Consider the following 11,350-nt stretch of genomic DNA (forward strand, 5'->3'; position numbering starts at 1 on the left):
GTTCCCTTTAAATGGAGGCTCCCCCACTGAAATGCTGAGGGCCCTGGGTGCCATAACAAAGCCAATGTGTGTAATCAATAGGGGCCAGCCTCTGTCCCTGCAGTAGGCAGCTACTCACGCCAGCCTGGCCTCTGCCCACAGGTCTTTTCTCTATCAGCCTTCTTCTGGGGACCAGGAAACTGCAGTTCTGAGACTCCCATGAAGACTTAGCAGAGGCTGCTGCTCATGGCTTTCTTGAAGGTTAAGGGCAAATCAGAGACTCACTTCCCAGGCCCCTCGCCTGGGAGCACTGATAACTGCTGCACCCAGTGTGGGATCACTGCTATCGCCTCCACCCTACCCCAGGCTCGCACCAACAAAGAGGCATCTGTGGGAGGCCAGTGATGTCATTTTTATCAGAACCTCAGGGCTGAAGATGTGGGAAACCAGACAGCTTTTTCCCGGCTGTGATCATCTGTTGTACATGCCTCCTTCCCCCCCTCCCCCTGCCAAGTTCTGAGACAAAGGGACTGTGACAGGGAGTGAGGCCCCTCACCTGGGCCAGGGGATAGCTGAGTGTGCAACAGGCCGGGAGGTTCTCCATCGATTCCAGTACCGAGCAGATGACAAACCCCAAATCCTAGGAGGGACCCAGGGATGCCCTGCTCCTCCCTCTCAGTCTCCAGGGACTGACATGGCTGACCGGACACTGCAGGGATCACTCCTCTCTTCAAACCCAGAGTCCGTGAGTCTTTCTTGCTCCAGCTTAGAGACCAGCAGGATTGACACATCTCCCACCTGTAGCCCCTCCCCAGGAACCAGTGTGAGGGAAGGAGTGTCTGGGAGGGTAGAAGCTGCCCAGGTGAGTTTTGTTCCAAGGTTTTCAACCCTGCACATGGCTGAGGTCCTCAAGGCAGATAGCCGCTGGGGGCTGGGGAGGTCACTAGCGCTTCTGTTTGGAACAGAGACACTAGGGTCGATGTGCCCACCGCTGGAAGGTCCCATCAGTGTGAACTGGTGCCTCTCTGGCATGGGAATTGCAATCTTGCCAACAGGGCCGAGGGCACCCAGCAAGCTCTTTGGGACCAAGTGTTTGAAAGGAAGCAAGACTGAGCACCAAACGTACCCAGGAGCCAAGGAGAGGCTTTGGCCCTGGTTATTGGGGATAATTGGGTCCTAAAGGATATGACCTGCAGAACTCATGAAGATTCCTGGCTACAGCTAACAAAAATTCCCTCCCTTCATACCTGTTAGAGCAAAGGGGGGACTTGTGAGAAGGAAACTGAGTTGTCTCATGTGATGGAGTCACCTTTGTGTGGCCTGGGATGGGCTTCAGGGACAGCTCCACCCTCCATCTCCTGGCCCCATGTTGCTCAGGTATTGCACCCCATTCCCCTCAGTGCGGACACGCTTTCTCCACATGGTGGAGACTGTGGCCGTCATCAGGAACTCAGATTCATATCTTGTGGCTTCCACCACCATTTCAACCTCCCCCCCTCCCCCCATTGGCCAGGCTTGGGTCAGGCTCATCCCTGGATCAAGCAGTTGAGGCTGAGTGTGAGGCCTCATTCAGGAGGGAGAGCCACCACAGGAGAAGGGCTGTGGTCAGGGCAGACCAGAGAGCAGGGGTCCCAACCCCCGGCTTCAACCTATTTGTGCTAAAGCAGGGATTGGCTAAGTGCAGCCCCCATGCAAACCTGGCTGACCGCCTGTTTGTGTGAATAAAGCTTAATGGGAACAAAGCCACACTTCACTGCTCTCCTGGCAGAGAGAGTAGACATTCTTGTCCTTGTGCTAAAGGTTAAGACATCCTGGGAGGGAGCCCAGTGGTATTTCCCCAGGGCTAGCACACACTCGTATGTCAAGACGTTAAAGGTCAGGCAGAAGGGATGGATTTCCACTTGGGAGGTTTTCGTTTTAGTAGCCGGGCTGGATTCCCAGACCCCGGGTCTCCTAGACTCTTCTAATCTCCCTTTGTCTTCTTCTCATGTAGCTGAGGTTCCAAGTTCACATGTGAGTGTCCTGACCTTTGGGTGGCCAGGCATGGACACACAGGGCCAATGACGTCTCTACCTGAGGATGATGTATTTCTCTGGTCTGATCTTTTGGGTCAGGTGGTCTGACCTGCTCAGCTCCAAAAGGCCACGGGAGCTCCTGCGAGTGACACATGGAGCCTCCGAGCTTGTCCTCCGAGCATGTGCCTGCCTCCAACCTCACAGGGAGGGGACACGGGCTGAGGTGGAATGGGGGTGCTTCTGGGTCTACTGACCCAATATTATTTTATAATCTCTCCTCCTTCCCCACCAATACCAACTCTGACCCCTGATCCCGAGGAGAATGCTCCATTCTTAGCCCAGAGTGGAGGCAACCACTGACTCCGACTGGCTGTGCACTTCTTTCTAAGCACCAGGATGAGGTGCCACCCCAGGAAGTCCTGCTCAGAAGCGGTGAGGCTGTTCTTTTCTGGCAACTCAAAGATTTCATCATAGCCCGGCCTGAGTGGCTCAGCTGGTTGGAACATTGTCCTGTGAGCCCAAAGGTTACTGGTTTGATTCCTGGTCAGGGCACATCCCTGGGTTGCAGGTTTGGTCCCAAGTCAAAATGTTTGATCAACACTTTTCTTTCTCTCTCCCTTCCATTCTGTAAGCATGTCCTCAGGTGAAGATTTAAAAAAAAAAATATTTCATCCTAAACAGAGGTGCAGAATTGAAGAGTTCACTGGGGCAGAGGCCAACACACATTTCAAGCTCATTTTCTGAGACAATAAGACCCTTTCGGAGAAGCTTATAGAAGCTTTCATGTTATTGAACTTATCTAATCCAGATTACTAGACTATTTCTATTCACTCATCATCATTCTTAGCGATACTCACAAGGATGCAAAAGACAAAACAAGTCAGATACACACTGCGAGGAAGCAAATGACACACCCACACTGCACAAGGCGGCGCTCATCCCAGCCACGTCCGGAGTGACGCACAGAGACCACCAGCCAGTGGCTCCCTGAGCGAGCTGGCAACCTCCGAAGGGCACCTCTGGCTGTTAGAACACAGCAGGCCCACACTGAGGTCTCAGTGAGCCCCACCGGGAGCGCTAGATAGGCTCACGAACACCCGAGTCCTTAGAGGTGAGGTTGCCCACACCTGGACACTTCGAGAGGAGAGAGCTGCCCAGCTTTCCAAAACCTCCCTGCACTGCGCAGACCTTCTATTATTTCATCATAGGGTTGGGGTGCGAGGGAACCCTTTTATCATCCATCTTTCTGCCATAACAAAGAGTGGCAAGGCTGAAGTTTCTTTCGTTAATCGAAGTGGGTAAAGACCGCTACGCCTTTAACTAGAAACAGCTTCAGGCCAGTAAAACAATTCCCCAGGCAGCGATCACTGAGCCGCCTCCATCAGTCTTCAAAACAGGGACAAGTGACTCGGTTACTTTCCACATAGAACGTGATTTGTGTCCTCATGGTGAAAACTAGGGAAATCACTAGGAACGCTGCCTTCTAGCCTACAAATAAAGTAAGACTCAGCAATAGCAAGGTTCAGCCTCCTTCAGGTAGACGGACAAAAAGGATGGAGCTATCAAAATGAAGATGGGACACATTTGTTTGTGAATGAGGCTACTTCTTGCAGTTGCCATCATTTCAGTGGCACTGGATTCACTCTTCCCTGAAGATGAAGCCTGGATATACCTGGGTGGGGGACGGGGGCGATGCGGTGCCTCCCCTAAGAGCTTATTGTTTTCCATGGCTATTTGCTGTGCTTTCTTCCCAGGCCAAATGCTAAGACACCTGTGTCTGAACGAAAAGACAGAGACTATTTAGCCAGCAGAATGAGCACGTTTTCTTCCTGCTGCTCCGAACTGGTGGCTTGTTCTTGCATGCAGAAGCTTGTTGCTCTAGCTTGCTTTCTAAACACATGCCACCCACTTGTTCCTACATCTGACTGTCTGTGGGAAACAGCTGGGGGGGGGGGGAGGCTCCCTATAAATATAAATTCCCAGGTCCCATCCCCTGGGACTCCGGTCCAATTGGTCTGCCTGGGACCCAGAATCTGAATGTCGATGTGGCACATTTGGGGACAGGGAGTGCTGGCCCAGGTCAGGCACGGTCGCTCTGCAGGCTCACATCGTGTTAGCCTTTCAGAGCAGAAACAGGAACCTGGGGATTGTCTAACTCAGCCTCTTCATTTTGCAGAGAAATAGCATTGAACCTGCGAGATGAAACCTGGCTTGATCGGGCAAGATGAGGACTGTGACCCTGTGAATGCTCAGTGTGTCTGCAGGAATCTGCGGCCTCGCAGCTGAATATAGAATCAGGAATATGTTTCTGTAAAGCATTAGAAACAAACATCCTTACAGGGGGAAAGGGTTATTAGGAGTCATCTGGATAGAAAGAAGCCTTTGTTCAGGGAAGATGGCTTTGAAAAGCAAATGTTAGTGAAAGATGCTCTGTCAGAGGGAGGCCCGGGCAAATGCAGCCTGAAGCACAAGGCCCCGCCTTTGTCCGGCCATCTGCAGCCTGCGCCTGAATGCCCCTTGAAGAAGCAAGAGCTCCGATGGCGAATGGTTTTTGGAGTCCAAATAAAAGAGACACAAAGCAGCTCTTACACAAAAGGACTGCAGTCTGAAAGTGATTCTGCACGGGAAAGGGCTCTATTGACATGTATTCCTCCCAAATGGACCATAATTAGGCCACACACATACTATCCAGTTGCTGTTTTTATTTCTAGACTAAGGAGGAAGCTTGTGTAACTTAAGGCTGCCTCGGTAGCTCCATGTGGAAAATCATTGGGGTGCCCTCGGAGTTACCCATAATGACAAGTGACCCCATAACCGAACAACTTTGGATGCCCTGGACCCGCCCTCTCACCCCAATTCTCACTGAACCGCAGTCCCTGGAAGAATAGACCTCTCTGAGCACCTCGTGTGTGGGTCCATCAGACAGTGATGGGCCTACTGTGGGCTCAGTGTGCACTGACAAAGACCTAGCCAGCAGTGAACATTTTATTTCTATGAATTGGGGGCTTTCCACTCCATTCCCCTGAATCACACTGTGGGACAGGGACCACTTGAAGAATTCTTAACAGAAGTGAAATAGCGCAGAGCAGGGCCTCCCTGAGCACCTGCGCCACAGTTTCAACCATTTGTAGACCGACTGAGCTCCTCTGAAGTTACTATTTTAACCACTTAAAAATGCCTGCAATGCACTTATTCATGGATTTCTAACCATCTGGCCCACTATCTAGAGTTGACAAAATTGAGGCCCAGTGGTTTGCCGCAGGTAGTTAGTGACAGTGTGGGACAGGGCCCAGATGTCCTGACACACACTCCTCCCACAATTGATGTGCAGTCGTGATAAGGAATCTTCTACCACGTGAATTCCAGAATTGTTAGATCTTTCCTGAGGCAGCAGTGACACCTCACCTTCATGTTTATGTGGAGTCTTCTGGAAGATTTGGTACATCTCTATAGCAAATACACCTTCATGAGACCTCCCCCAATGAGTCAAGCCCTGGGTAATTCCCTCCCTGTGAGTGTGGGTGGAACCTCTGACGTGTTTCTAACCAACAGAATATGTCAAGGTGACTGGCTGGCCCTTCTTTGAGGAGGTTATGTGATTTGGGCTGGTCACTCCCTTGAGTATGTGATGCTATGAGACTCCCTCACAGGCAAATAGTGTAGAAGAAGATTCTTCTGCTGGTCTGAAGAAGTGAGCTCTGTGCTGTGAGATGTCAAATGCCCAAGACTTGCCAGTGGCCTCTCGATGCTGAAAGGAGGCCCAGCCAGCGAGAAAGCCACAGGGGCCCGAATTCTGCCAAACACCTCGAGAGCTTGGAGAGGCCCCTGGCTCCTGAGAGGCACGCAGGTGGCCGACACCTGAGCAGAGGTTCCAGGTGAGCCTTGCCCAGACTCCTGACCCACAGAAACTGTGAGAGAATAAGTGTACAGTGGATTCTCTTAGTTCACATAGTCATGTTCTATGAAGTCCCTGTGATAAATGAATTAGTGCCCTTGCTTCTAAGAGAAATACAGGGTTAGGTTCTTGGGAGCCCCTGGTCATCACATTTGCATCAACCGATTGATGCGTAACCTAGTTTTACATGTGTTTCTGTTTAAAGACACCGTATTGAATGTATAGTTGATTCACTGACATTGAATCCATGGCCAACGGCACTGTAACTCATTTTTAGGTATGGTCTGCATGTGGTCTGCACATGGTCTGCAAATGCCCACTGTGATGACTGAGTTTGTGGGTCACCAGTGAATTTTAGCAGGTACAGAATATGCATATAATGAGGATAGACCAGCCGTGGGCAAACTACGGCCTGCGGGCAGGATCCAGCCCGTTTGAAATGAATAAAACTAAAAAAAAAAAGACCATACCCTTTTATGTAATGATGTTTACTTTGAATTTATATTAGTTCACACAAACACTCCATCCATGCTTTTGTTCTGGCCCTCCGGTCCAGTTTAAGAACCCATTGTGGCCCTCGAGTCAAAAAGTTTGCCCACCCTTGGGATAGACTATAGGTTTCCAGCTGCTGCCTCTGGCCATTTGTTGGGCCCCAGTAGCTAAAGAACGCAGTCTCAAACTTCAGTCCCTCCTGTTAACTCGCTCTTCCAGGCCCGGCCTCCTGGGCCATTCACCTAACCGTGAATGTGACTCGTGTTCTGTACATCTGAGGACATTAATACATGCTGTTCTTCTGACGCAACCTCTCAGTTACTTGTGCGTGTCATGGAACGTTCCAGAACTTCCCAGCATTAGAGAAGTAGAAGGAGTTCGCAGGCTTTGCTGTACTTAATTAAGATATGGTCGCTGTAATAGTTACGGTTCATTCTCTCAGCCTGGCTTAATCATTAGGTCAAATCTCCTGTATTCTTAAAATCAATGGTCCACACCTTCTTCTTATCCTGGAAACCATCCTATCTGTTTCTTCTCCAGGAATCCCACCTCCTTTCCCTGAGGGGGTCAAAGAATCCAAGAGCTCAGTCACCAGCCAAGGTCACCAGGGTAGAGAGAAGACCAGGACAGCTGTCCTGTTCTCTGGCCAGCCCAGACTCTGTTGCTGTGGTCATTGGCCTGCTGTGTGGCTTTTAAATTCCCAGCTCACCGGCCCCTTTCCTTTGTTCCTTCCCATATGTTTGCAGCAAATCAGACTTACTCCTCAGTAAGCCTGAAGCAGGGCCTCGTCTCTCCATGTCTGGTCCCTCAGTGCAGATACACGTGGCATTGGACATGGCCTGAGATATGTGGCAGGCCAGACATGCCCCTGCCTTGTTCTGCAGACTACAGCTCAGGGATCCCAGATGCCATGTCCCTACAGCCCAGCCTGAGCCCGCTCACAGTGGCTCAGCTGGCCAGGTTAACACCCGTGCATAAAGCCAGTGCTTTTCTGAGGCTCATGCAGAGGACAGTGAGACTAGGTCTGAAGTGCTTTCGATCCCGGGGTCAGCTTTGTCTCAGAGACCTGCATCTAACTCACCACATACGTGACACCCCTCACCCTCCTCACCCGCCCCTTCTTAATCATCCTCAAACCCAGCCCGCCCTCAAAACCCCCACCAGGTGCATATCTTCCAAATATCACGAAAAAGGGGCTTGGGTGGGACACAAACATTCCTATGTCAGACGGCACCACTGAGGCACCAGACTTCAATAAATGAAGGGAATAAGGTCACCTTGAGAAAAAAGGAAGAAAGCACTGATGGTCCACACGTGATCAGAATCAGCTGGGTCTCCGCATCCCAAGGGCTGACTGAGCTGGCCTCGGTTGTTTGCTGTGTGGCTAGGTTAATCCTCGTGAGGTCGAATGCAGCAGAATCAGAGAGGCGTGAATGATCCATTTCATGAAGCACTGCCTGCATCTCAGCATTGGCTTTCGCAACAGCCTCAAAAAATAAATGGCTTGGACTTGCTGCGTGCTCACAGAATATAGGGACGGCCCAATGATTTCCCCTTCTTTTCAGCCTCTGTATAAAATATATAGTTTCTTCTCTGGTGGATTTCCTGAGGATTTCATATTGGTGGGGATTGATTTTCTTCTTTTCATCGTTATCAATTGATGCTACCTTCTCAGATCACTGAGCATTAGCCATGTTCCAATCCCATTTACAGAAAGCTGTATAAAATTAAATTTGGAGGATGAGGGACAACACATAGAAAGCATCCTAAAGCATGTTAGCACTTTTGCCTTAAAAAATGAAAAGAATTGTAATAACAGATAACATAATTCTGCTTAAGATTTTATTATGTGATGACTTTGAGATTTCCTTTTTCAGAATTTACAGCTGAAGTGAATCTTAAAACAGTCAAAGGCATCAGAGAACAAAAGCAGAAGACACTCCTTGATATAAATACATGCACATACCCATGGGATCCTTCAGGGGGAAAAGGGCAAATCCACACACCAGTGGGTACTCTCAACTTGGCCGGCAACTCGTTTGCATGACTTTCAGATATAATCACCTGCTTGTAATATTCCACCGGCTTCCTGCCCCAGAAGACTTCCTCTCCCCAAGGCTAAAGGGATTTGACTTTGTGCCCATTTGACGTCTTCATCCTAGACTTCTCCTTAAGGGCTGCTTTCCAAACTAATATGAAGAATTGTCAAACATGGCATTCTAAAAATGATCTGAACCGTCATGGACATCAAAAGGGATAAAGTGGCATTCTCCAACATATTTTGTTAGTATTCTTATTTATGCCTCACTTTTCTCCCAGAAAGTGTTTACGACATCTCATTATTATACATATAATGAAATACAACTATTTTAAAGTTAGAAAAAAAAGCAGTGAGATTAATGGGGGGTGGGGGGAAGGATAGAAAAGACAACGTCTGTGTATCTGCATTAGCCCACCGGTATCGTAAGTGTGAAAATCTCAGTAGCATTCAAGTTGAGATGTCTTTCTTGCTCGGTTTATGAGTCAGGCTCCGGTGGCTCTGCTCCTCATGTCTCTGTCCTTCCCCTGGGACCCAGGGCCAGTCGGGGCATATTCTTCTCACTATGATGACTGAAGCACAGGAAGGCAAACGGAACCACTTGATACCTTTCAAGGCCTCAGAGTTGGCAGTTATCACTTTTATTTTCCAAGGGATGGGCAAACTCTAAACCAGAACTGCACAAGGGAAGGGATTCTGGGAAATGTAGTTCCCAGTCTTAGACACACATGCCGGTGGTGATGGTGGTGGTTATGGTTGTGGTGGTGGTGATGATAGTAATGATGATGGTGATGGTGGTGATGGTGGTGGTGGTAATGTGGTGGTGGTGATGATAGTAGTAATGGTGGTGGTGGTGATGGAGGTGGCAATAATGGTACTAATGATGGTGATGGTGCTGGTGGTAAGTGAACAATCAATAATCTGGCACAATATGCAAAAATGTTCAATTCCTGACCACTTTTTTTATGGTGAGCTGAAAACTTCCCTTTACAATTTTTAGAAATCAATGCAAAGGGAAAAACATCAGTTACATGATCAAAGAGACCATGAGATTCGCCTTAGGGTGGAGTTGTTTATAACTCATTCTGGAGTGCGTCCTTTCATCTGATGTTTCATAGCCTTCCATTTTAAATCACTCCTATATTTTATCTGATAATTCCACTGTGTGTGTGTGTGTGTGTGTGTGTGTGTGTGTGTGTGTGTTTTCCTGTTCTTTCTTTCTATGACCCTTACATCTCATTATTTCACTAATATTTTCCATCTCTATCTTTGGGGGAGATTTTCCTGACTTCACCTCTATTTCTTTAGTCTCTAAAGGTGCTCTTGCTTTATAATTTTTTCTTTTTCATATCATCTTGTTCTTGGTTTATGAACTAAAAACCTTATGCCTCTGTATTAGCTGGAGTATTGCTCTTTCCACGTTTCTTCTGGTATCTATTTTGTCTGTTTCTTTATCCAGGCTTTCCTCATTGGAGAATCTAGTCTCCTGTTCTGCCTGGTGACGCCGGGTTTTCTCTTTGGGTTTGAACCTGTGTTGGTTCTCCCTGCTGCTGAGTCTATATGGTCATGGCTGTGTTCAATTATTTTAGAAGACAGGCTGCAGGGTTTTTGCCTGGAATATCTAAGGCTGCCTATTCTGTGGATGGGGGCGCAGGCGTGCTAAGTGGCGCACCTGCCACCTCTCAGGACCTCAACAACCCCACTGCATCCCTTTCCCATATTCCAGGCAGTGGCTCTCTCTACAAAGTTCACTAACCAACACTTTTCCGGCTGACTAATAGTGTCTGCACCTTCCAGTGAATAATTCATAATTTCTCTGCTTGCCTTTGCCAACTTCATTGCATATTCAAACTCCTTCTCTCATAATAGGACTAAGTGGACTAAAAATGAACATATATTATAGTATTTTTAATATTTGGAAAAGTCACTTCCCCTCATAGGATTTCCTTTTCTAAATATTTAAAATTTATTCTTATCACTTTATTCTTCCAAATGAACTTGGGAATTATTTTGGCAAATTTCTCCAAAAAAGTTTAAAAACTTTTTGGAATTATTTTAATCATGTAAGCTTGGAAAATTTTGTCATACAAAATGGTTTAATGGTTTTATCATCCAGGTTTTATCATAATTATATAACATATTATGCAACATATTGTAGTTGTACATTTATTGCTGTGCAATAAAAACAATAATATTTATGTTAATAATTATTATGTTTTCTAGGTAGTTATAGGGAATATAAATACTTGATTTTTATTACTTTCATATTCAGCCACTAAATACTATCAACAATCCACATATTATTTTGATTAATAATGTGGAGGTAAACATATAATCATATTGGCTAGAAATAAAAATACCCTCATCTTCTTCATATCAAGTGTATATTCCTTATTTCCTTCCTGTGTCCAGAGCCTCCAAAATAACATTATAACACACTGGTGGTAATTTCTTATTTCTAATTCTGTTTCACTTTGGTTTCTCCATTTATTCCTTGATTACACTTGGCAGAGGTGTTTGTCATCTTTGTAAGTGAATTGATTTTGTTTTACTTGCTACTATTTTTGTAATTTATTAATTTCTGCTTTTATCTATGATGTTCTCTAATTCCCTACCTTGAACTCTTATGTACACATTTTAAAAGAATTGGTAATGAAAAAATTTAGGGTTAAAAATTGACCTCTCCTGCCTGAGCCAACCATGGCTCAGTTGGTGGGAGCATCATCCTGGGCACCAAAAAGGTTGCGGGTTTGATTCCTAGACAAGGCACATGCCCAGGTTTCAGGTTTGAGCTCCAGCCTGGGTTTGTAAAGGAGGCAACTAATTTTTGCTTCTCACATTGATATCTCTCTTTTTCTCTCTCTTGACTCTTGATTAAAAATCGACCTCTTCAGATACCTCTAATAGCCTTATATATGTAGTGTCCTTGTT

The sequence above is a fragment of the Myotis daubentonii genome, chromosome 7, assembly GCF_963259705.1.
Source record: "Myotis daubentonii chromosome 7, mMyoDau2.1, whole genome shotgun sequence".
NCBI classification, from domain to species: Eukaryota; Metazoa; Chordata; class Mammalia; order Chiroptera; family Vespertilionidae; genus Myotis; species Myotis daubentonii.